The sequence below is a fragment of the Trachypithecus francoisi genome, unplaced genomic scaffold (assembly GCF_009764315.1).
Source record: "Trachypithecus francoisi isolate TF-2019V2 unplaced genomic scaffold, Tfra_2.0 Lachesis_group2, whole genome shotgun sequence".
Lineage (NCBI taxonomy): Eukaryota > Metazoa > Chordata > Mammalia > Primates > Cercopithecidae > Trachypithecus > Trachypithecus francoisi.
In genome coordinates, this window is record NW_022681465.1 from 147827202 (window position 1) to 147854848 (window position 27647).

Sequence of the window (27647 nt, forward strand, 5' to 3'; positions counted from 1 at the left end):
GCATGATTAATGTGCTGGTTAACATTCGGTTGTTCTTTCCTTAGCATGGCAAATGCATCCAACACATCACCTTTGTTCAGCTACCACATGGCTGGGCCAAGATCAGTGATGTACCTTGATCCTTAATGACACTCTGGGGCTCTTAATCTCCCTGAGCCTCTATTAGGCAATCTTCTTGGCTAAGAATTTCAGAAAGAAGTTAGTAGTAGTAGCAGCAGCAGCAGTAACAGTCCATGAGCTCAACTTAATGTACATAAATTCTTAAAATTGAATGGCTATGTAATCTGAATCAATTCAGCATACATCTACTGAATGCCTGGTGGCAGCTTTCTAGACTTGTGATGAGAAGCATGGACTTTGAAGCTATAGAGAAATGGGTTCAAACTCTGTCTCCATCATTTGCAAACTTGGGAAGTTATTTAACCTCTAAGCCTTAGTTACTTCATTTGATAAACATTGACCACTAAATGAAATAATGTATGTTGAGCACTTAGCATACCACTTGGCACATAGTGCATACCCAGTAAATGACCATTATTATTCTAAAAGTACTAGATGGGTGCTGAGGGTGGGGGAATGGAGGAAAGCAAGATGCTGTCTCAGTCCTCAAGAAGTTTAGTGGAGGACTCCAACTGGGGAAACACTTTTAATGATGATAATGCTGCTGTGAGTGAAGCCACTGCTCTAATGGAGTTACAAAGACTATACAATGGTAACTCAAGAAGGGGTTACTCCAATTCGTGAGTTTGAGCAGGTTTCTATGGAGGAGATCACACTTGAGTTAGGCCTTCAAAGATGAATAGAATTTAGAGAGATGGGGATGAGAAGAAAGGGCACCTTGGAAAAGCAAAGGCATGGGAAAGAATGATTGAACAGCAGCAAGAAGACGTGGGAAAATGGCATGCAGCTATGGAGAAGGCCAGAAAGGTGGGCTAGTGTCAGATCAAAACCTTTGGGTAACCAACAAAAAAACTAGGGCCTCATTCTGTAAGTGGTAGAAAGCCATAAACTATTTCAGGATAAATAAGTTACGTGTCCAGATGAGATCAGAGGAGAGAGAATTTTTCTTTGGTTCTGGTATGTGTTAACAGTAACTATGGAATTGAATGTGTTGTCCCACAGTACAGCAAGGAAGTTCCCAGGAGGAAGAAACTCTGACCTCCTTACATAATAGCTGGAGTATCTAATCCTGTTTTCAGGAATTTAGAAAGGATTGTTTAGCAATGAAAGAGATCCTGAGGGGTGGTAGAGTTATCAGATAAGATTTGCTAACACTCACAGTCCTCTCTACACCACCAGGTGATTCCAAGGTAGGTCTTAGGTCTTCAGAGCCCAAGTCAAACACAGCATTGAAGAGTTAATGTGGGCCAATGAGGCCCAGGGAAAAGTCACTTAGTCCTTAGACGTTAACATCTACCAAGGAGTTTGTAAAGCCCACTGCACAATAAAGACATTCTCAGAAGCAATCACTGGCATAAAGTGGGATATGAACTTCCTGGTCCTTGAGCTTAGCTCCACCAGTGGTAGTCAAAGGTAGGAAAGCAGAAAGAGAAGAACAACTCTTGCAGTGGCTGGGCCGCTGCTGGGGCAGGCAGTGTGGGTCGTGGGGAAGGGAGGTTTCACAGTAGAGACTGTTCTGGTGAGTTCTCCTAGCACAGTAGCCAGGGTTGCAAGAGGACAAACTGCTATGACTTTTCCCTTCCCTGAAGTTTTTGCCCCAGGCAAGTACACAAGAGAAATATACAGAATGATTTAGGAGTGAGGTTGAGCTGCTACATTCTCTGCTCAAGCCCTAGAAAGGTACAATACTTGGATCCATTTATAAACTCTGAGCATGGGAGGACTGTAGCTGCATAAATCTCTGTGTAATCATCAGCTATTGTTGATGTAGGTCATGATAATGATAATAGCAGATTTTGTAGGGAATCTGCTTGGCTCACAACAAACCTCATTGCTGCAAGAGCTACACTGACCATCTGTTTTAATTTTCTAGGGCTACCATAATAAAACACCATTCAATGGATGGCTTAAACAACAGAAGTTATTTTCTCACACTCTGGAGGCTAGAAGTCCAAGATCAACATGTCGACAGGATTGCTTTCTTCTGAGGGCTCTCTCCTTGGCTTATAGGTGGCAGTCCTTCTTATTTTTTATTTATTTATTTTTTTATTTTTATTTTTATTTTTTTGAGACAGAGTCTTGCTCTGTCTCCAGGCTGGGGTGCAGTGGCATGATCTCGGCTCACTGCAGCCTGCACCTCCTGGTTTCAAGTGATTCTCGTGCTTCAGACTCCTGAGGAGCTGGGACTACAGGCGCACACCACCATGCCCAGCTAATTTTTCTGTTTTTAATAGAGACGGGGTTTCATCATGTTGGCCAGGATGCTCTCGATTTCCTGACCTCGTGATCTGCCTGCCTCAGCCTCCCAAGGTGCTAGGATTACAAGCGCGAGCCACCGCGCCCAGCCTACTTCTTATTTTATCCTCATCTGGTCTTTTCCTAGAGCATATGCCTCTCCGGTTTCTCTGTATGTTCAAATTTCCTTTTCTTATAAAGACACCAAGCAGATTGAATTAGGCATTCTTATGGCATCGTTTTAACTTAGTCACTTCTTTGATGATCCTATCTCCAAATACAGTCACATTCTGAAGCATTGAGGGTTACGGCTTCACCATATGGGTTTTAGATGGACACTCTGCAGTTTATAACACCACCTTTGCTGGTAGATCTTCCTATCAACATTGAACCAAGTAACTCCCACCCTACTCCAAGAAATAGTTCATTGGATTGAGGTGAATCCTTACACTAAAAAATATATGACAGAATCTCACCTGGGAATTTGGAACTGAGGTTAACAGAGGGTCTATCAGTTTTCTTTCTCACTCTAAGAAGCTCTAAATGTGAAGTGTCCCACATGTCACGTGAATCAGAAAGAGTAGGCAGCCAGGAGACTGAAAATGAGGCAAAGGCCCAGGAAAGTGAACTCAGAAAGAAAAAAAAAACAAAGATTTTGATATTCTCAGTGGCTTCGAGGTTTCTGTTTCCAGTACCACAAAAGGGCCTTTGGTCCCAGTGTTCTGTGATATCTGTCTGTTATGGTTAGGCAACCAAAAGGTGGTGATGAGAAGGCTGATGATAATGACATTAGTTAGGACAGTGAAAGATCCACACTGCACAGTAGTCCCTCCTTACCTTCAGGACAAACAGAGCAATCACTTGCCTTTTCTCTACTTGATGATCTCCTGGGACCAAAACATTCCAATATCTCTCAGTAGATCATCCTAGCATTTTGCCACTGGACTGTGCAAGTCATTATTCTGCCTCATCCCCAGTCATGTCTCCATTACTTTCCTTTGAACTCACTCCTTCCACATACTGTTTTTACTCACAGACAGAAAGGAAACTGCTTTATATCCTCAAAGAAAAAATGCAACCTGTCTGTGAAGAGTAATTAGGCCACATACTTTCCTTCTCTTCTCCAGGCTGATCAATTCAAATTCTTTTAGGCTTTCCTCCAAAGAAAGAATTTCCCATTCCCTTAAGCTCTAGGTGCTACGCAGATTCTTCACATCCCTTTTAAGGGCCACTGACCACATCTGGACTCCCCTGGAATGAGAGTCAGACCAAAGCTAAGTGCAGCAGAAAGATGACTTATTGCTGCTATGTCACATGTGCTTTATGCTGCACTTCAGGATCACATTGCCCTTTCCTTTCCCCACAGCAATACTACCCGCACTGACTCATCATAGGCAACTTAGATTTAACTATGACACCCGGGTCTTTTTTTATTCTATCTAAAATAAGTGAATTGTTATCCTCACATGATTTACTTGTTCCTTTTTACTTTACTATAAGACATTTCATTTAGGTCTTTCATTTCCTCTTTTTATTTGAATATTTTTATAGACTCAGAAAATGTATACCTAAAGAAGGGGAGGAGTTTAGATTATGTAGATGGGAGCAGTAAAATGGCAACTATGGGCCAAAAAGCGTCATAGATGTACATTCTGTGTCAGGATATCTTTAAGTGTGTTTAAAGCTGTGACACCTACAGGCCAGGTTGACACACACTCTCCAATTACCACAGAACTAATTCCTGCCTTTTGTCTTAAACTCTTATCCAGACCTCTAATGGCATTTAAGTTTAAATTCCCAAATCCAACCAAATTATGAAACAGAAGGTGAAGGCAGGAGAGGAGAAATGACCTCCCCAGCCTCACAGAGCCACTTACTGGAGAGTCTGAGCCCCAACCTGTATCTCCTCACTTCATTTCCCACCCCCATCTAGTCCTTGCATCATCGTATTTTTTGTTCCTTATAGTGGCCTGAAAAATAAAGAGTTAATAATGAAGAGTTTTAGATATTTTAAATGCTATTTCTGATAACAACTAAACAGTTGCAGGTCACTCTGAGATAATGAGCACAAAAAACCTAATCATTTTTGAAACTTTTGACAAGAGACTGAACCTTTGGCCATTTCCATTGCTCTTGCCACACAAAAGCCAAGGGTTCTATTTCCATCTCTGAACAACCCAGCCCAACCTCAAGGTCCTAAAGAATCTTCAAAGTGCTATACTTGATCTTTAACAAATCATAATAGATCTTACAGAGATCTCAGAAGCCTATAAATCTATTCATCTTTGTTCCCGAGTCTAGAAAAAGAATCACTTCCCCAGTTTAGGTAACTGAGTCAGCTGAAACGTAGAGGGCTTGCATATGAAGTGATATAATTCTAATAACATTTGCAGAAAACATGAGTTAACTAGAGACAGCCAGCCACCCTACTGTGTAAAGAAAATTTGACCGCATTTGGAGGTCTGCTGTCCTTGACACGTCTATCAGGATTGCTAATGACCAGCAAACCACAGGCCTTCTGAAAGGAGGTACTAATGCTCTAATAATGTCAATTATACAACCAAATACTCAACAAAACAGAAGAGAGGAAAGACTGGATGAATGATCGATAGAGGTAATTAGATTTCCCCTGTACAATATAGAAATGATTTCCATATTACACAATATCCTGCTGCTCATTCTATAGGCTGCATTTCTTTTCCACTGCTTATAGGCAACTCAAAGGGATCCAAATTAAAAGAGACAGAACAATGAGGAAAGAAGAGGTCGAGTGGGCTTTTTAATCATTCTGTCTATATCAAATTATTAAAAAATGTTTTCATCACATACAACTGTAGCATAATCTCTCATGTAATTTGAAAACATTCTACACACTAGAGCAATTGATTTTTCCAAGGATGTGAATGTCAGAGCTAGAATCAGAAAAACGAGCTGTTTTACAGTTAAGTTATTCTTTCTTTGATACAGTATTTGAAGTACGATAATAAGTATTCAGGAAGCTAAAAGTCATTTGGGCTGATTCTAACCAGAATGAAAAATCAGTAGGTGAAGATTTATAAATTTGTTAACAAGTCTAGATATAGCCAGGGGTGAATGAAGCTGCAACCTAGAAAAGCAATCACACTTGAAGTCTTTAGTTCTTCTATACCAAAGATAGAACCCAAAGCCATGGTTGAACACCATCTTTTACCACCTGCCATAAAATCCTCCTTTGTTTTTGTCTTTCATATTTCACTCCATTCAAAAATATTTATTACACACTTACTGTGACAGCATATGTTCTTGTTTTAAACTTATTTCCCTTTCTCCTTTTATTTCTTTTCATTTTTTTCTTCTCCCTGATGCCTGCCCAGAGTACTCTGAAATCCATAAAGTGATACTATTAAGCTTCAAGACGTTTGACCACTGTGTGCTAAACCTGCCTGTCTCTTCACTTTTTATAATGATCACCTATGAATGTGCTTTGGGGTCAGAAAAGCTGAGTTTGAAGCTCTACTGCCTCTAGCTATTTGCTCTTGGGCAAGTCACTTAAACTGTCTTTGCCACAATCTTCTCATTTTTAAAAGGATCTTCTCATTTTATTATTTAGTAATAAAACCTAATTTTTGCACAAAACTTACTTAATTTTGTGTAAAATTTAAAATTTAAAATATCCCAAAACTATTTAGAAGGGTGACTGCCACAGAATAAGTATTCAATAACTGAAATCTTTCTTATCATTAGAAACAATAAAATAAAATAAACATGAAATAAAATACTGTTTCTGAATTTTCTTGTTTCCACTTTCATGAATGCTAAAAGTATCTAAAACATCAAAAGCTACTATGTTGAAGAACCAAAAATATAAGATTTTGGACGGGCAAACTGCTGAGCACTTGGTTGCTAAGGGAAGCATCAAGATACTTTTTTGTTCATGGGTTGATTAACAAAGTGGTAATTTCCATGTTGTTAAAAATGACAGAGTGTTACCAAAGATATCCTGCTCACTATGTCGAGACAACATCGTGCAAGTGAACTTTTAAAGTAGAGATGGATTCCTAATCCACTCTTAAGGCAAGAATTTTCCAAGCACCTACTATATACATAGAATTTTGCTAGAAACAAAGAAAGATACAAGCACAACATAAATTATGTTTAATACCCCACAAGGAGCTTAGAGTTTTGCTGAGGAGTCAGGGCATACACACTTGTCTTATTTAAGAATTCACCATCTTTCTTCTTCCCTACTTATATAGCCTACAGTTTTTCTTCTTACCTCTGGTCTTACTCAATTCAATCTCTATGCAGCTTCTAATTCATTTCTCTGCCTAAAATCCTTCCCACTGCCTTCCAAAAAATCCCACTTCCTATAGCATTGCATTCAAGGTCCTTCACAATCTTTTTTTTTTTTTTTTGAGATGAAATCTCACTCTGTCACCCAGGCTGGAGTGCAATGGTGTGATCTCGGCTCACGGCAAGCTCCGCCTCCCAGGTTCAAGCGATTCTCCTGCCTCGGCTTCCTAAGCAGCTGGGACTACAGGTGCTCACCACCACGCCCAGCTAATTTTTGTATTTTTAGTAGAGACGGGGTTTCACCATATTGACCAGGATGGTCTTGATCTCTTGATCTCATGATCCTCCTGTCTCAGCCTCCCAAAGTGCTGGGATTACAGGAGTGAGCCACTGTGCCATGCCCTTAATAATCTTTATGACTCTACCTTAATTGCTTGTCTTCTCCCATCCTTTTCATCCTGTACTCCAATCAAACTCCCTGCCATTTCTTGGTATGATTTGTCCTTACTCTGTACCTGCGAGGTATACCACTTGAGTATGTCTTTCTCCTCTTATCCTAGCAAACTCTCACTTAGTGCCTAAGACAAGGTATTTAATAATGTGAGATCCTTTGGGTGGACTCTTCTGTTTCACCCAACCACATTGTATATTAATCATGAGTTTATATGGCTGTACTCTTCAACAGAGTGTTATTGTAGCAGGATGAGCTGCGGACAAAACCCCTCAGACACCGAGATAGTGAAGGGAGTGGCTTTAATCAGCTGGGAGCATCAGCAGGCTAGCATCTTAAAATCTGAGCTCTTCAGGTGCTCAACTTCTGTTGCTTTTAAGGGCTCACAACTGTAAGGGGGCCCACGTAAGAGGGTCATGATCAATTGAGCAAGCCAGGGGGTACTGACAGGGGCTGCAAGCACTAGTGGTCAGAGTGAAACAGAACAGAACGGGAGGTTTTACAATGTCCTTCCATACAATATCTGGAATCTATAGATAACATCAGTTGCTAGGTCAGGGGTTGAATTTTAACTACCGGGCTTAGGTCAGGCAGGCCCAGGCCTGGTTTCGAGTCTGGTTCCTAGGCACCGGGCTACCGGTCTTGAGTTTCGCTTCTCTTTCCTTTTCTGAGCATAAAACAATATAAAACAATATGAGAGGGTCTCTCTCTTCCCTCATTATGTCTTCACTAGTGGGGCATATCCTCTTTATCTCATATCCACTATAATTACCATGATCTCTGTGATGAGTTGGATAATCAACAAGTATTCACTGCATGATTTCGTGTATACGGTCAGTTATAACTTGTATAGTGCATATATATAATAAATCCCATTGCAAAATACCCTGCGAGCTACAAGATACTTTCTACTACACTCTCAGTGAAATAATATGAGACAATTTGCACCCTATTAAATGGTACAGCTGGTAAATTCTGAAAAGTGGGTTTTCAAAATTAGCAGCAGCATTCAGGACAGATTGCAAGAATTTGGGAGAAGAGATATAGAGTGAGAACTTGAAGAGTGACAGTGAAGCAAAAATGCTTTGTGATGCCAGATACAAAATATCTTGATCTATTTTTGCAAAAGAGTAACTGGCTACATCAGGGACTCAGGAGATTTACTTCCCACACTTTACTGAATATGTCTATATCTCTTTTGATTCAATGCTCTTCCATCCGAGAAGTGAAAAACTATTCTGGTAATATTAATAATACAAACATGTGCTAAGGTCATATCTGAGTGAGGCAGAATAATTCCCTTAGAGTCAACCACAGCTACTAGGCTCAACTGGTTTAGAAGCAATGCAGTTACAATGATTATAAGATAATCTGTATTGATTTCTAAGATAGACCGCTATAAATGATTACTGACAAGTTTTTCTGGGTTGCAATCCAGAAGAAGAAAACGAGGCCTTTTTGTTTGTTTGTTTTGTTTTGTTCTGCTTTTTTGTAAAGGATTCTGGTGAATCAGATAATCTAATGATATGTGAATGCTTTGGTCCTAGACAATGAATTTGTTAAAAGTAAGGTTATTCATACTTAATTACAGGTTTTCCGATTTTACCCTCCATAAAGATGTTAAAAATCCTAAAATCACGTTAAAGAGGCCAAATAATGTAGCAGTTAGTACCAACTGTATTACTTTCATTCAGTTGCATAATGCTCTACCTTACCAAAACAATAAAACGAAAATAATAATAAGGCCAGTGTCCAAGGCTTGCATTAAGCTTACATGACATAATTTATGTGAAATGCTTAGCACATCAAATTTTTGTGTGTTTTATCACCTTTGCCTATACTCAAAATAAAACAAAACCTATTTTTTTTCATTCCAATATTGGAGAGAACTTCCCAATTCCTCCCATGGAAAATTACTTTCAAGCAGACACAGTCTTGGATGAATGAAAGATAGAAAACAGATTATGTTTAAGATCAGGGGCCCTCTTCCTTCTCCGCAGTTTTGTCAAACTATTTTTATGTATGTCGTAAGTTGTTATTCTGATAGAGAAATGCTTTCAGCAAAGCAAGATGGATCCTTATTATGTACAGCCAAGTGGACTTGTTTCTCTTCTTGGTTCTTTTTTGAGGAAAAGGTTGAAAATGAAAGAGGTTGAAGATTTTTGCCAAAGTGTCAGTGGTATATTGCATAGGAGCTCTGGGCAACACTAAACAGCTCAGTGACAGGTTAAAAATAGATATATATACTGATCTATTTTACTTATTCATAGCATTTTGTTTTATTCCCAGCCTCTTTAGAGAATTCTTTCTTAACCTGCCCCATTCCTGAGTTTATTGTGCTCATCAGGATACTGGGTGAAAGAAGCCTGGCGAGGCTAAAGTGATCTACATGATAATAAAGAGCTCCATCTGAAAGGAGGTCAAGAGAAAGGACTTAGAATAAGCTGGAGTTGGGAAGAGACCAAAGTGCAATTGGAAGAAGTTGTGAAGATGAGAGGATTTCAGAGAGATGAAGGTAAATGAGTAAAGAAGAAGTTTCAGGTATTTCTCAGTCGCACATGAAACAATTACCTTGCGTCATCTTTGAGAGACTTGTTAAATGTTCTCATGTTTGTCTAGATGTTAGACTGGCTTTACTGTGGGGCCTTAAACATGCTAACACAGTAGAAAACCACCTCCCAAGGAATTATGTCTCCAAAGGCATCTTGAGACCAGTTAACTTAGAGGCACAGTACTAAGCGCTTCACTTACCAATATTATTTCATTTCACTATCACAATTGAGTACCTACGCCTAGGCCTGTGTGTCCAATAGCCACCACCATCCCTTAACCTTTCTTCTGGCTGACAGAACCAGCTTCTCACTATAAAGGCTGAAAATAGCAGCTACGAACAATTCTCAAGCTTGCCTTACTTCTTGAGCATGGCAGGTGATGTAATCCTGGCCAATGTGATCCAAAGAGAAGGATACTGGGATATGGTAGGAATATCTTGACAGTGTTTTACTCCACATTAACCTACTGAAGTATAATTCTTCTGCAACATATGTAGTATATATCTGACGAAATGTCTGAACATCTGTAGCCAACTTGGGACTATAAGGAGAGATATCTGGCCTTGTAGAGTTGTCCTTGATTGCATTGCTTAACCAACCCTGGACCTGTCCTGACTCTAGACCTTCTTCTTAGAGTTAATAAATCTTTAATTGCTTAAAGCTGTTTTGGTTATATCTTTTCTTACTTGCAGCCAAACACGTTCTTGCTAATGCAGCATTTAAATCAAAGAGGGGGACACCCATGGTGGCATAGTTTTACTTTTCCTACAGCAAGAAAAGTATTACTAAACACTTTATGAAGAAAACTGAAGAAGAAACTCAAATGTGTAAAAGAAGGGGAGCTAGAATCAAAGGAAATATTGATCTTATACATCTAATAGTATCTTCCAGACTGGTTCTTATAATCTCATTTCCATTCCTATTACTTTTAAAGCACATCTTGTGTTTAGGTGATCTGAAACCATATAAGATATAGAAATCAGGTTTCAAAGTTTAGGACATGAGCAAATTCAATTCAATTATTTTTATATTCTAATCAGTTGTTTTTCCTTGGATATTAAATAGACAGATGTGAAATCCATTATTCACATATGTAAATTTTTCCTCTAAGTTAACCACAAGAAGGACAATTCATCTAGAATTCTTGCCCAGGTACAATAGGGGGAGAAGAGAAAGTGAGAAGGAAAGTTAGTAATTGAAAAATGAGAACAATTTTTAGCCTATTTTTTTTTGCCTTGACTTCTCAAAACATTTGCTTCTAAAGGCTGATATTTTTCCATATCTAGTAGTTTTGTTTTGTTTTTCTGCTAAATACCCAAATGTTCCAGAGGATGATGAATTCTCCAGCTAGTTAGTTACAGCAGTTTACAACTCAGGCACTTAGAATACAGTGAAGTTCTCCAAAGAACTGTTGAATTTTTTTTAAAGGATTCCTATAGCATAGACACAGCTTTAAGGTTTATTTTATTATATCTATAGAAGATTCTTATTTTTCTAATCCACTGGCCCCCAGAGAACCTGAAAATAAGAAAGAAGCAATTGAACGAGGCAGAAAGTCTTGATTGCCAAATGCTCTGTTTGAATGAGAGTTGCCAACATGCCTACCTCTAATTAGAAGCCATTTCTTACATAATCTTTCAACTCCAGGAGTTTACATAAATGTATTTATTCATTCATTCATAAACACATTCATTCAGTTAATAAATTCTTACTGAGCACTGAAGAAGATGCTATTGCTGGCTCCCCAGACCTCCTGGGATCCTTTTATTTATTTATTTATTTATTTATTTATTACCATTTCTGGGCTCTTTCTACTCAAATGAACTTTTGCCTCCAATTCCTGTACCTGTAACTGTTCTGTAGAGAAGTTTCCATGAGCTACTGAAGTTGCTTTGCATGCAATAGCAGAAAGCAGAGACTCTGAAGTACCTAGGAGTTTGTCCCTATGTTAGTTTTCTAATGCTACATTAACAAATTATCACAAACTTAGTGGCTTAAAACAATGCAAATGTATTACCTTACAGGTCTTTATAGGTCAGAGGTCAGACATGGTTCTCATTGGATGTTGCCAGATTAAGTTCCTTTCTGGAGGTTATAGGGGAGAGAGTTCATTTCCTTGCCTTTTCCAGCTTCTAAAGACTTCCAGCACATTCCTTGATTCATGGCTCTCATCCTTCAGTTTCAAAGTCAGCCATGTCATTTATCTCTCTGATGCCAGCTAGGAAAGATTCTCCACTTTTGAGAACCCATGTAACTAGATTGAGCCCATTTGGACAATCCAGAATAATTTCCCTATCTAGAAGTCTATACCCTTAATTACATCTGCAAAGTTTCCTTTGCCACATAAGGTAATGTATTCACAGGTTCCAGGGATAATGGCATGGATAACTTTGGGGACCACTATTCTGCCCACCACAATCCCCAATGGTGGCCCATAGTCAATGACTGACAGGTATAGAGGTGTGAAAACCTACCTCTCCTGTCTCGGGTTCAGACTGCTCTGAGAGGTAATTTACCTTCCAGAAACCCCTGAAGGGTCACACTGCCTCCCCTGGAGTTTGTTTGAATCCCACCCTTGCTTGGTTTCTTCTGCTTTCTTATTCTGCTTTCTCTGATTCTTTACAAGTTTCTCCTGGGAAAACTCTTAATTCATTATCTGCACACACATTCTTATCTTGGAATTTGTTTGTAGAGAACCCTACCTAAGACAAGAGCCTTACATATGCCAGGCAGTACGCTAGGCACTGGAGCAAACAAATGGTGGATCCAAGACACTTATGTACCGTTAAACAGGACACTTATGTATACTACTACTACTGCTAAAACGCTTACCACTTATTGAGCCCTTTCTAGGCATCTGACACTTTGCTTAGCACTTTATTTGATTAAAAGCAGTTAACTTGCATAAATTTATGTGACAAATACTGTTATTATCCTCCCTTTATAATGTTAATTCCATCAAGTCAAAGACCAGGCCTATCCCCAGCAGTTTACATACCGCCTTTTGCATAGAAAATGCTCAAAAATTAGTAGTTGAATGAGGGGATGAACAGTATGGATAAAGGTCTAGATAAGCTAAGTTGGTATATGCACATTATAAATATTGAAGCAGTGATTGGAACCCAGTTCTGTCCATTCAAATGTTCATGCTCTAACTGAGCTATTTTGCCACCTAAATTCACTTCCATACAGTAATGCTCAACAATTGGTAGTTTAATGAGGGAATAAACATTACTGATAAAAGTCTGGAGGGGATAAGTTGGCATATGCACATTGTAAACATTGAAGCAATGATTAGAACCTGGTTCTGCCCACTCAATTCTGTCCCATGCTCTAACTGATCTATTTTGCCGCCTAAATTCACTGTTTCAATCCAAAAAGAACATTGTGATGAAGACACTACATGGAAGGAATGAGGGACAAGCATATTTATGACAACAACTCTATACATTGTTGGTGGATACACAAATTATGAGTCAAATAACATGCTAATGTAATAAGTACAGAAAAAAATCTCTCCCATAAGGAAAATAAATAAGTTTATGTACAAAATGCTCACATATACCCAGAGAGTATCTGGGAACATGGGCACCATTAAACATCTCTATGCATCTTAGAAAAGATACACCTTAGACATCTAGTTAAAAAGCAAACTGTACTGAATTATAGAGTTACCACCATATCTTTGATAAGTATCAACTGAAAGTAAGTCAATACCTGTTTAAAAATTCATTAAAATGTGTTTTGAATTAGTCTACCATTATTTTCATTTTAGTGTCAGCAAAAGCAAAATAAGATATGATTTACTGGCATTTATTCAAAAAACACTGCGTTTTTGTTGCTTTTTTTTTTTTTTTTTTTTTTTTGACAGAGTCTCACTCTGTCGTTCAGGCTGGAGTGCAGTGGGGCAACCTCGACTCACTGCAACCTCCGCCTCCTGGGTTCAAGTGATTCTCCTGCCTCAGCCTCCTGAGTAGCTGGGATTATAGGTGTGCACCACCGTACCTGGCTAATTTTTGTATTTTTAGTAGAGATGGGGTTTCACCATGCTGTCCAGGATTGTCTCGATCTCCTGACCTCGTGATCCACCCACCTTGTCCTCCCAAAGTGCTGGTATTACAGGTGTGGCCCACAGCGCCCAGCCCCTGCAGTTTTAATTCAAGGGAATGCATGGTTTACACTCTAGTTAAAATACTAAATAATTTTCTAAAAAGCATTCAACATTATATGCAAAATGTAACTGGATTCTCGTTTAATTACATCAAAAACTGACTAATAAAATGAAATGGATATTTTGTCTTATTAAACTATGCTTTTGTGGTTAGTTCATTATTGAAATTGTCATGGACCTAGGGGAATTGGAATTCCAGATGCAGTTTACTAAGTAGGTTACCATCTTTCCTGCTTAATATGAATGCTTTTGAAGGTCTCTATAGATGGATTAAGTTTCAGTAAAAATTATAAGATATTTCAAAACAGAATTTCAGCAATGGATGTGGTCGGAGAGAGTAATGCCATAAGAATAAAACCCCAGTGCATTTTTATAAGAATAAACTCTCTATAAACAATAATTCAAATTTCTAGAAAAGCCATAATTTTAAAAAAGAACTATAGAGACAATGAACACGGACCATTAAATGATTGGGAAAGTGTTAAATAGTAGACATCTGTAAAGTTCCTTAAACATTCAAAATAGGAACAAATTAGGGAAGAAGCTAATTTCAGAGGTTTGAGGATTTCCATATCATAACACAAGTTTTTAAAAACTTCAAAGAATTAGGATAAGACTGTGAAAGTAGACAAGCTGGAAAGAGCCACAAACCATCAAATAGAGAAAGGAAAACTTCCGAGAGGAGAGTGCAAGAGAAGAGAAAGAGGAAGATGAGCTATCAGTCAGAGAGTAGCCTTAGAGGAAAGACGAGTAGAATTTGTATGCTGTGAGAACTGAAGGAAGCAAAGTTCAGTAAAGATAAATTACCAAGTTTCTCATGAATGAAGTAACAATTTGCACCAGACTTGGCCTTCAGTGTCACCAAGTCTCTGTACAAAAAAGCAAAGGAATTTACGCCTTGTGCTTCACAGCTTGAAGTCAACCTGGGTCCTTGGTCACTGCTGAACTTTGGCCCTTCCTGGGCAGCACAACTCTCTTCTAAAATATGTGCAACCCAGGATCCCAGCTCTCTCTCTGTGGATTCTGGCTTCTCAGAGGGTAAACACCAGGCAAAGATCACTGGTTGCTCTTGAGGGCTGGGAAGTTGAGAATTCTGTATTGATCCTGAGTTTTTTCTCCCTAACTCTCAACTTCTTCTCCCTTTCAGCTCTTTCCATTGATAAACCACTTTGTTCTTTTGATTTTTGTCTCATCTCTCTGTAGTGATGGCTTTCAAATTCCTAGCTTCATGCTGAATCTCCAAATATGCACCTAAACTTACAGAATTTTGATGTTAGTTCAAACATGGTGCAATCCATATTGAACACTTTTCTCTTTCCCACACAAAACAACACATCTAGAGCTCACCTCTAACTATTTATTTCATTTCACCTATGTGCAGTGGAAAAAAAATCATCTTAAATCCCAATGGCCACCACCTTTGACCTGGCCTCCTCATCTCTTACACGGGCTACAATAAATTCCTACGTAAGCTCTACCCTCACCCCACCCTATACAGAATAGCCAGACCTGTTTCACTACAAAAATGACTTCACCAAACCATGCTCTGCTTAATAGTATCCTGGGTTACTCAGCCCTCCATTCATTTTCATAGCAAGGACATTCTCACCATGTCCCAAAATACCACTCCCCTGAACTGGGTTTGCAGGAACACTCCTAGTGCTCTCACAGGCCCTGCTCCTGCTGAGCTTAAAACAAAAGTGCTTCTAACTATTTTTGTGTCAAATATCCCTTCAGCAATCAGTGAAGAGCCCTCAAAGTTTTTCTCACAATAAGGTTTTTAAATGCATAAAATAAAATACAAAAGAAACCAATTATATTGAAAAATAGCTAAAATCATTTAAAAATCTGTATAGAAATACGAGTTCCTTCATTAGTGCAGTCCAATTAAGATTTAGCAAGTCTGATGATTACCCTAATTTTGAAAAGGTAATTTTAAACAATATTTTGAGAATCTGAAATAACTGACATAATGCACAAATATTTGTCATTTATGTTGATGCCAAAAACAAAGATACTGCTAATATTACACTGCATGTGGTAGCTGTCACTCATAATTAAAATAAATGTGTAATTTAAGATAGTAGTTAAAAACAAGAAAGACGCAATTTTTTTTCATTCAAGTTCCCAGATGCCCTGAATTTTATCTCATGTTCCTAGTCCCTGGTTTAATGACTTTTAGGTGTACCTCATCGGAAGCCATTCAAGCAGACACAACTTTCCTCTTTAAAGTGTTTCCTTTATTTTCAAACATGTGCTCAATTCAATTCAATGAAAATGTTCAGTGAACAACTACTTACCATATATAAAGGACAATATTAGAGATATACAGTCTGTCTCTAAAGGGTGCATAGCCTAATGAGGGTAAAAGATCTTTCAATAAGTCATAAAATAATATGAATAATATGGTGTGTGTCATATTAGTAGTATATGCTGAGCTCTAAAGAAGTACAGAGAACAGAACTATAAAATTGATCTGGGAGAGTTGAGGAAGAAATCACAGGGAACAAATAATCTGAACAAAAAGTCAAAGTGTATACCAGCATGAAGGTAACTGATACTGGCATGGTAAGAATTTAGAGTGCTTTAACAAAGTAGCAGGAGATGAAAGTGAGATCTTGGAGTCAGCCAGATATTGTGGCCATAAGAATGCTATCCCAGGAGGCAGGGTTTTAGGTAGGGCAAGCTTAAACCCATGTCTTTGCTCTTTCTGCTCTATCAGCTCAGAGCACCATTCCCCTTCCCCTGTGTTAGCTCATATATTGGTGCTTTCTGGCTTTAGATGCAACACTTTTATACAAAGTCTTCGTTCACCACCCAACTTCATATGGTCACCATTCTCTTTCTTTTTTTCTGGATTATTTTAACGTCTTGCACTGTTACATCTTTGTAATCCGTATTAACATACTTTTGAACCAAGATGGTTATAAATAAGTTAATAACTTATCTTTAAAATCCTTGTAGTTCCGTATAACTACATATAGAAAGATAATTGCTTCTCATGAAGTCAGAGTTCAAGGGATGCTGCATGGAATGATCCAAATGTGATTTCCAGGAACAGCAGCTGAAATCATGAAAGGTAAAAACTATCCTTCTTGAGAGGCATTAAGAGAAAATAAAAATGGGACTCATTGGGAAGCAAATGTCTTGACTATGTTACATTGCCAAAAGAGAAATTTTGATATCTGTCAATAAGGGACATAATTGATAGATGCTGTGAAGGAAAGATCTTATTGATACAGAAGGGCAAGGGATCTTTAAAAATTAAGCCATTATGGAAACTGCCTTTCCAGGGACTTTCACTTTTCTTATAATTGGGAGGAATTTAAGCACAACAACTCAATCATAAACATCCTTAAGATGAATAAATTGAAGACTACCTATCATTGTAAAAGGAAGATTACAACACAAAAAGAATAATTTTAATGAATATATCTTACTATATCTCAGCCACTTCACTCCATTCAGAGAATTTTCCCAAAAGAAATATGATAGAATTTTTTATTGATTTTTGTTTGTTTGTTTGTTTGTTTTTGTTTTCTTTTTGAGATAGGGTCTTGCTCTCTTGCTCAGGCTAGAGTGCAGTGGTGGTGCGATCTCGGCTCACTGCAGCCTCCATCTCAGGGACTCAAGCAATTCTTCCACTTCAGCCTCTCAAGTAGCTGGGACTACGGGCACGCGTCACCTTGCCTGGATAATTTTTGCAAGTGTGTGTGTGTGTGTGTGTGTGTGTGTATATATATATTTTTTTTAGAGACAAGGTTTCACCATGTTGCCCAGGCTGGTCTCAAACTGCTGAACTCAAACGATTCACTCACCTCGGCCTCCCAAAGTGCTGGGATTACAGGCATGAGTTACCATACCTGGCCTATTGTTTGGTCTTCTACGCTTAATAAATGTTTATTTAAAATGTCTATTAATAAATGTTTATTAACAGATCCACTTGGATTTGATTAAATTGCATTTCTTTTTGATAGCTCTCTTAATTTTGTGGTGTAAGATGCATTTCCAGAAATAAAAGTTTAATTTATAATATTTTGCCTATTGGAAATTGAGATCAGTATTAAAGATACCTTAATGTATAATCATAATCTAGTACCAATTAGGTTCTTAAGGAAGGGGTTGCCTCTATCTTATCAGATTTTCATTGAAATAGATAGGTTATTCAGCTTTCGTTTGGTTGTGTAAAAGAAAAAGGAAAGAAATAGAGCATGTGTTATTACCTTCAATTTACAGATAAAGAGACAGAAGCTCAGGAAGGCTAAGTGGCTTTATGCTTTGCTAAGATTCTTGGCTCAAGAACATAAGGTAGTGGAGGAAAGCACAAGCATGGAATCAGTAGAGAGAATGTGTGTGGCAGTACCCTCTCAACAGGCAGCCCTCTCCTATCAGCTGGTGTTTCCCAGGCAGACAAAAGAAAGCTAGTGTGAGACAAGTGATAAGCAATCTCTACAGACAGGTAAAACTTATTAATGACAGACACATCACTGTTTTAAACCGCAGTCCTCTTAAATCCTTAGAAGGCAGGTTTTTTTTTTTTTTTTTTTTTGAAACGGAGTCTCGTTCTGTCACCCAGGCTGGAGTGCTGTGGCCGGATCTCAGCTCACTGCAAGCTCCGCCTCCCGGGTTCACGCCATTCTCCTGCCTCAGCCTCCCGGGTAGCTGGGACTACAGGCGCCGCCACCTCGCCCGGCTAGTTTTTTGTAGTTTTTTTTTTAGTAGAGACGGGGTTTCACCGTGTTAGCCAGGATGGTCTCGATCTCCTGACCTCGTGATCCGCCCATCTCGGCCTCCCAAAGTGCTGGGATTACAGGCTTGAGCCACCGCGCCCGGCCAGAAGGCAGGTTTTTGTGCTGATCCCTGCAATTTGCTCTCATGGGGTGTCAGAACATTAAATATTCCAGGGTGAAATGCAATAGACTTCAGATTCTGGGCACATTCTGGTTCCCATAGGAAGCTTGAGAAAGAAACAAACCATAAATGAAAATTTTTCTTCATCTTCCACCGCATTCTAATTTACTATCATCGTTAAGTTTTAAAGGTACCAGCAGTCATGCCATGAAGAAAACACCAATGAAACGTCTTTTTAAGGATCCCATTCCAGAGCTTCCCACATAACCAGGATGCTTGCTTGCTTTTTTTTTTTTTTTTTTTTTTGAGACGGAGTTTCGCTATTGTTGCCCAGACTGGAATGCAATGGTGCAATCTCGGCTCACTGCAACCTCCGCCTCCCGGGTTCAAGCGATTCTCCTGCCTCAGCTTCCCAAGGAGCTGGGATTACAGGCATGTGCCATGACGGGATTACAGGCAGCCTCCTAAGTAGCTGGGATTACAGGCATGCACCACAGCTAACTTTTCGTATTTTTAGTAAAGATGGGGTTTCACCATGTTGGCCAGGCTAATCTTGAACCCCTGACCTCAAGTGATCTGCCTGCTCTGGCCTTCCTAAGTGCTGGGATTACAGGTATGAGCCACCGCAGCCAGCCAACCAGAATGCCTTCTGGACACGTAATGTGACTTACTGCAGAAATAAGGGAATGTATTCTCTGATTTATTGACTGCCTAATGTCATTCCTCCTTTTTCTCACCTAGATTCAAGGACAAGTACTAAACATGCCTAAATCTGAAGTATATGACATACCCACAAATAGCCAGGGTCCACCAACCATCTGTTGAAGCAATTCGGTTATGCCATTGGTGACAGCACTCCTGCAAGCAGGGGCCATCCTCACCTACATTTGTCCAGTGCTCCCCAGGGTGCCAAGCAATGCTCTCACATCTCATGCAACAGGGAGAACCCACAACAAGTTGATGAGCCCTATGGGGTTAATTATCTCTGTTAGCATCACCCATGTCCACAATTTTGCAAATTTGAGTTTCACAAATTTAAGCAATTTGTTCAAAGTCTTACAACTAGAAATTGGCACAATCAGAATTTAAGCCACTCTTTTCTGTCCCCAAGACCAGATTCTTTCTCTAGGGCAGTATTTGTAAAGGTCTGATTCAAGGATCATTTGAAAAGGATCACTAGGGATGGCTTTTGAAACTGTAAATTTTGAAGCCCTACTCCAGACCTGTGAAGCCAGAATTTGTACAGTGAGGGGCTATTCTACACCTTCAATAAATGCCTGAGTGATTGTATGCACACTAAAGTTTAACACTCAATGCTCTATATCCTCATATGGTACTTCACAATTTGTAAATCACTGTAAAGGTTTTTGTTTTAATAATATTAAAGGGCCAGGCATTGGCTCACGCCTGCAATCCCAACACTTTGAGAGGCCGAGGCAGGTGGATCACGAGGTCAGGAGTTTGAGACAAGCTTAGCCAACATGGTGAAACCTCGTCTCTACTAAAAACACAAAAATTAGCCAGATGAGGTGGCACATGCCTGTAATCCCGGCTAGTCGGGAGGCTGAGGCAGGAAAATCACTTGAACCCAGGAGATGGAGGTTGCTGTGAGCTGAGATTACGCCAGTGTACTCCAGCCTGGGTGAAAAGAGTGAAACTCTGTCTCAAAAAGAATAATAATAATAATATTATTAAAGACTATAACCTTGTATCAAGTATTACCTTGGGAGTAGATCTTGAGATTAAAGCATAGAACCTGACAACCAACTGCATGGATTGGAATCTTGACTCTGTCACTTATCAGCTGTTAACTTGGATGGATTACTTATTGATGCTTTTTCTGTTGTTAGTTTGCCTGTCTATAGAATGGAATTGCTGTAAGGTGTGGTGGCGGCAAGAATGCATGAACAGTCTTCCAATCACAGGGAGCATAACTGATCAATTGGCCAAGGGACCCGGCAGCTGTGCTCTGAAATCCACAGCAGCATTTGCACTGGTGTCCCGCCTCACACTGACTTCTCCCCACTGATGACAAAACACAGGGAGAGTATTAAGGCAGGCCTATTTGTGGAAGACACGAGCCTTTTTCAATGGCCAGTTTTGACTCAGAGACTTTCGGACCGTCTTGCCTAATCTTCCACAGACCAATGGCAATCTAGGATGTTTCCATCTAACCTCCTTCCCTCTCTCTTTCACTTGAGGTGAAACTTGTGTCATGGCCAGACAGACCTTCCAGCCACTCCCAGCTCCTCCCCATTCTCTCTCACAGGCATTTCCCCCAACAGAATGCTTACATATTTAATTCTGTCTTGGATCATATTTGCTTCTGGGAGAACCCAAACTAATACATAAGGATTGTGTGAAGTAAATCATAAAATGTATTTAGAATCATACCTGGTACATAGTAAGTGGTCAGTAAATGTCAGGCCTATTATTACGATTGTTCTTACTATTGCTACCACCACTATCATTACTACAATTACCATAGAAGACAGATTTTTTCTTCACCAAACATGCTCAGTAACTTACCATGATATCATTAATGCAATTCTAGGTAACTCAATATGTATGAAAGACTTTGCAATACTCTTAAAATTAATCATAGAGACACGGGCATAATTCCTCCTTGTAAAAAGTATTTTAGAGTAAAAATAAATGACATACTCAAAAGTACAACGCTGAATGCCAATAAGTGATAACGTCTGTTTCTTCGACACCAGCCCCCATGCCTAAACAATGTTTAATTCAACTTCACAGTACTAACATCTCTCACAGTAGGTGGGTCATGGTGAATGTTCGTACATTTGTTGAATTGAATTGTTAAGTAGTGCAGCTCAATTTAAGGCTTGCAGTATAAGCTGTAGAAGTATATATTATTTGTTAAGTGACTTTTTTCCATCACAAATCTTAGAGGCTTTTGAGAAAGGACATACACTTTTATAGATCAAGTACAGCCTGATCAATTCTCAAAAATGACAGTGGAAATTACAATGATGCCTCTGTCAGAGAATCTATAGGTTCACCCACACCTATAACTCACTAAGTTGGAGAAAAAATATTAAATGAAGGTATTTTTTAGAAAGTGACAAGATATCTTCACTCACACACTTGTAATGTCTATGAGGTTTGCTATTATCTCAAACAAAGTAGCAAAGGACATAAAGAAATAAAGAGAGCTATCTAAAAACAAAGCAAAATAAACAAAAAAAATCCCAAAACCTCCAGGTTTCAGATCAAATAAATTCTGCTGGGCAATTGGTGATGATTGAAAATAAAATAAAAACCCTCCTGCCAAAATATCATCATGATATCCATGACTTAAATATTTTATCTGAAAAAAAAAAAAAAAAGATTAGGATGGTAGCCATTAAAATCACACATTTTTCAAAGACTCGGGCCTGTGGCTGAAATGAAAAATTCTGTGCATCTAAGAATTCTTCTGTCTGATATTTTGAGTTTTGGAAAAATGGGCAAAAACTGACAAATATCTTTTACTGCAAGTGTGTTGTAGTGTCAGCTCACATAATACCAATCACAAAATACCATCATTCGAGATTATAGCTCTACATTTGCAAAATAGACAGCAATGTAGAATGTAATTTTTAATTAAAATAGAAATGCTTCTTTCGTGACTCATTAGTTCCGTATTTGTAGGGTGAAATGGCACATGTGCATCATCAAAGTGTTTTACATAGACCCCAGTGAAAGACCCACAGTATATTTGTGCTGTGCATAGAAAAACAAAAAACGCAAAGTCAATGTGTTCCCATATTGATATCTGGGGCATACAAATCACACTAAGGCCCTTTCATGCTACATAAGCGATAGATGGATAAAAAAGGGCTGTGTGACAGAAGGAATTGGCAGAGAAAACGGGAAGGGCTGGAGAAGAAATGAAAAGAGAGAACATTAAGAGGCTGGTAAGTAAGTTTCATTCTGAGATGCTTTCAGACAGTTAAAGATAGCTATGCCAACTACTCTATATGGCATACTTTGAATAAAATGTTGAAGCATTTGTGTCATTGTTATTTTTCTTTTTCTTCTTATGGCAAAGATGTTGAAAACTAATTTTAGGTTCTCAGATTTTCTCAAGTGCTAAACAGTCACCCTGGCATTTGCAGCAGGAAACTTACTTCAGTCTCTGGTCCCTTTCTTGGTTCCCAGGAAATTGTTTTGTGATATAACAGCTGCAGCAACAATCTCATATGACACCTTGCCAAGACCTTCTCACACCATCCTACAAACTTCTCTGATGTGTAGGGACTAGATCTTTTGTGAAGCAAATTCTGTCGCCAAGTTCCTCACCTCCATGCCCCTATTGGCAGCTGAATGGTGGTGGTTTACCTGAGGTGCTCCTGTGACGGCATATTTCAGGTGGTCACTTAGGGATTCTGGTTGTGACCCTCAACTCTGAATCCTGAGGAAACCAGTTTATGGTGATTGTTTTAGAAGAGGAAAAAGAGGCATCTATAACTTTAGAAATGCCCAATCTCCTTTTCTTCCAAATTCTTGTCTTTAACCAATGTTCTATTTCTAATTCCTAGTGATTTTTTTCCTTAGCTATAAAGATTTTGACATAAAAAGTGGATCTGATACACTTTTCATCTTGAAAAGCAGTCTATTTAACTTGAAATATGTTCCGTACAGTTTTTGTAAGTAACAAAATATAGCAGGTAGCAATTAGTTTTAAAAAAGAGGCACGGACTGTCTTTTGTATATGCCATTCAATATTACTGAAGAATGGCATTTACTATACATATCAGTGCTAAAATCAGTGACTACAAAAACTCAGCATATTCACTTCCACCTCTGGATTTGAGAGAATTGTTACTGTTAGGGTTTTAGAAAACCAGCCTTTGAGCTTTTCTTCCAACATAAAATAGGCTTCTAAGCCACACTGCAAAATAGGAAGGATTTCTTTTCATGGTTTTCCATTCTTCTTTCAACATTGCCTACACAGTGGATAGCTCTTGTTTTGTCTTTCCAGAATCAATGCTCTCTTCTTATGGCTGCAGGACCTCAAATTTCCCGGAGCATTTGCCCTTTTCTCTCTAGTTGTCCATGCTATTTGCAACAGCAGAATCCACTTCCTGTTTCCAGACCTAGGTCTGGACAATGGGAAAATAGCTCAATCCAGACCAATCAAGGCAAGTCTTTGAAATTCAATTACAATTTTCAGAAACATATTCTATTTGCTAAAGTTATTCTGAGGGGAGATTAGGAATCTGGAGTTAACTAGTGACTTTATCATATCATGGTAATAATCCACCTAAAAGAACAGAAAGTTACATAGGCCATGAAAAGGAGGAAGACAGATTCCTGGCTGAATAATTTGAGTAACTGGATCCAGCCATTTTTGAGGCCATATTATCCTTGGGTTTGTAAATAAAGTTCCTTTTTAGCTTACACCAAATATATTGTTAGATTTCTGTGATCACAACCAAATGGATATTTACTGATACAGCTTAGTACCTATTGATTTATAACCTCCAAGTAATGAAAGTTCTTATTTGCCCTTCATTTGCTCAGGAATATATTTGTTCATGCCTTACCAAACAGTAGTATTTGGAAAACCAGTCTCCAGGATTTCTTTCTCATTTCCATCAAGGAATTTCTGTCCCTTGTTTTTGTTCTTGTTATCACTTGGTTATGATCTATGCTAGTAATTACCTATTAAGCTAATTTTTAAAAGGCACAATTGGCTGAAAATATTTGGGTGTTGCATTTGCATCAATTATATTTGTTTAAAGTAGTACATAATATAGGGACTTCAGGCATAATAACAGAACAAGTTAAGAAGATATTTTTGACCAAAGGGACATACAGTAGTGGGAAAGTCTTCTGAGTTGTCCATAGTATGGGATAAAATGAAAATAAAAGCTATTTTCTGAAATGATTATTCCAACTAAGATGGAGTAAATTCACTCCATACTTTCTCTCCCACTGATTATGGCTAAAACTGTTAGACAGCACGCATAAGGCAACTATCTGATTACACTAAAAGTAAATAATAGAGCTGGTGGTCTAACCAACAGGGTGGAGACATTCCTACTTATTTTACCTCATATCTCCCAACTTAAACTCCACAAAAGCCTGCATCCTAAGACCATGCAGCAGATGTAATTAGAAAACAAGAGAAATCCAATTCCCACTCTTTTGGTGGCTGGGGTACCAGGAAAGGGTACCACTGCAGGATGAATGCAGTGAGGGGAATAATGATTTAGTTTAATTTTCCTTTTTATTCTCCTTGGCTTGGCCCAGGCAAGCCTCAGGCATAAGCCTATACTCCTGTACAGATTTTTATATAATCTGAGAGGATATAGTTCTCTCTTACCAGAGAACTGGAAAAAGAAGTCCCTGTGATTTGAAGAGTCTTTCTTTTTTTTTTTTTTTTTTTTTTTTTTGAGACGGAGTCTCGCTCTGCCGCCCAGGCTGGAGTGCAGTGGCCAGATCTCAGCTCACTGCAAGCTCCGCCTCCCGGGTTTACGCCATTCTCCTGCCTCAGCCTCCCGAGTAGCTGGGACTACAGGCGCCCGCCACCTCGCCCGGCTAGTTTTTTGTATTTTTTTTAGTAGAGACGGGGTTTCACCATATTAGCCAGGATGGTCTCGATCTCCTGACCTCGTGATCCGCCCGTCTCGGCCTCCCAAAGTGCTGGGATTACAGGCTTGAGCCACCGCGCCCGGCCTGAAGAGTCTTTCTTACTTCTCTTTTGCTCCTCTGTCATTAAGTCAGACCCAGTCATAAGAGTGGGCTACATAAATATTAGACATAGTAGACTAAGGATGAGGAAAATGACCAGATAAGAGATAGGAAAAACCAAAGTGCTTTTCCTGCTTTCTACTCTCCACTCAAGACAACACTCAATACTTCTGAAATCAGATGTGTGGAGGTTGTTTCTTCCTATCAGTCCTACAAGGCTGTCCCCAACTTTAGATGTCAAAAGCAAATAGTAGGTTGTCACCTATACTTCTGATCAATTGACTATTAATCAATATTGTCACAACCCCCTCCTTGGATATGATTAATACGCTAGAGTGGCTCACAAAATTCATGGAAGTGCTTTACTTATACTTACTGATTTATTAATAAAGGATATAATAAAGAATGTAGATAAACAGCCAGATGAAAAAAAAAAAATGGGTAAAGCATGGCACGTGGGAAGGGGCATGAAGTTTATGTCCTCTCTGGGGAGCCACCCTCAAAGAATCTCCCATGTTTAGCTATATGGAAGCCCTCCAAACAGTCCTTTTGGGTTTTATAAAGGCTCCAATACATAGATATGATTAATTAAATCATTGGCCATTGGTGATCAACTCAACCTTCAGACCCTTTCTACTTCCCAGAGGTTGGGAGGTGGGGGTGAAAGTCTCAACCCTCTAATCTTGCCTTGGTCTTTCTGGTGACCAGCCACTATCCACCAGTTATTTCACTAGCTTACAAAATACATTATTATCATTTCAGAAATTTTAAGGATTTTAGGAGCTATAGGCCAGAAAATTAAGAGAAAGACCAAATATGTATTTCACAGTATCACACCAGAGATAAAGAGGGACATTACAAAGTGATAAAAAAAGACATAAAATTCACAAAAGAGGCACAAAAATCCTAAGTATATTTGTACCTAATAATAGATATTCAAAATACATGAAGCACAAATGGACATTAACAGAAAGAGGAAATAGACAAATCCACAATTACAGGTGGAAACTTTAACACTTATCTCTCAGTTATCAAAAGATCAAGTAGAAAGAAAATCAACAAGAATACAGAAGTCCTGAACAGCACTATCAATCAACTTGACCTAATTAACCTTAGGCAGTCCACTCAACAATAGTAAAATGCATGCTTTTTTCAAGTACACATGGAAAATTCAATGAGACAGACAATATGCTGTCAGAAAAACAAACTTCAAAACATTTTAATGGAAATAATACAAGGTCTTTTTCTTTGATCATAAAAGAAAATGGACAGGAAAATAGCAGAAAAATATCTGAAAAATCCCTAAACATTTGAAAAGCTAAGCAAACTTCTAAATAGTTCATGAACCAAAGAAAAATCTAGAAGAAAGGTAGAAAATATTCTGAATTGAATGAAAATGAACAGATAACATATCAAAATGCAAAGAGTGCATCTAAAGCAGTGCTTCAAAGAAGATGCATACATTTAATGCTTACATTAGAACTAAAAAACATTCTCAAATCTATAACTGAAGTTTCTACCCTAAGAAACAAGGAAAAGGACAGCATATGGAACTTAAACTAATTAGTAGGAAGTAAATAATAAAAATAAAATGGAAAACATTTTTGAAAACCAACTAAACTAAAAGTAGATTCTTTGAAAAGATCAACAAAATTAATAAATCTCTAGCCAGACTGAAAAAGAAAGAGAGAGAAAACATAAATTATCAATATAAGAATATATCGCTATAGACTCCACAGATATTAAAAGAAGTATGGGAGAAAACTAAGCATAACTTTATGGTCATAAATTCAACCATTTAGATAAAATGTACCAGTTAAAAGATACACTGCCAAAACTTACTCTAGAAACAGTAAATAACTATAATAGTTACATAGCTATTTAAAAAACTTTAATTTATAAATTACAAAATTCCAACAAATAAAACTCCAGGCCCAGACGGTTATACTGGTAGATTCTACTAATCATTTAGGAAAAATAATAATAATTTAAATTCCTTACAATCTCTTCCAGATAATAGGAAAGGAGGGAATACTACTCAGCTCATTTTATGATGCCAGCATTACTCTGATATATCAAAGCCAGACAAGGAAACTATAAGAAACAAAAACTACAGACCAATAACCCTAATAAACATAAACAAAAATATCTTCAACAAAATATTAAAAAGTCAAATCCAGTAATACATTAAAAGAAATATAGGCTGAGAAAAGTGAAGTTTATTTTAGGAATGCAGGGTAGATTCATTATTTGAAAATAAATTAACTTATCCACCAAAGAAGAAAGTCATATA

At 38.3% G+C, this 27647-nt stretch overlaps 1 protein-coding gene and 1 long non-coding RNA gene across 4 annotated transcripts in view; both read right to left on the bottom strand.

The window, feature by feature from the left end:
* Positions 1-27647, bottom strand: part of KCTD16 (potassium channel tetramerization domain containing 16) — a 322902-nt gene that overhangs the window by 181455 nt on the left and 113800 nt on the right. The window lies entirely within an intron of this gene.
* Positions 13652-26374, bottom strand: LOC117065677. The gene is made up of 3 exons (XR_004430018.1): positions 26364-26374; positions 15220-15226; positions 13652-13775 (listed from the first exon to the last, which is right to left on the bottom strand). It is a non-coding gene; the product is annotated as an uncharacterized LOC117065677 (long non-coding RNA).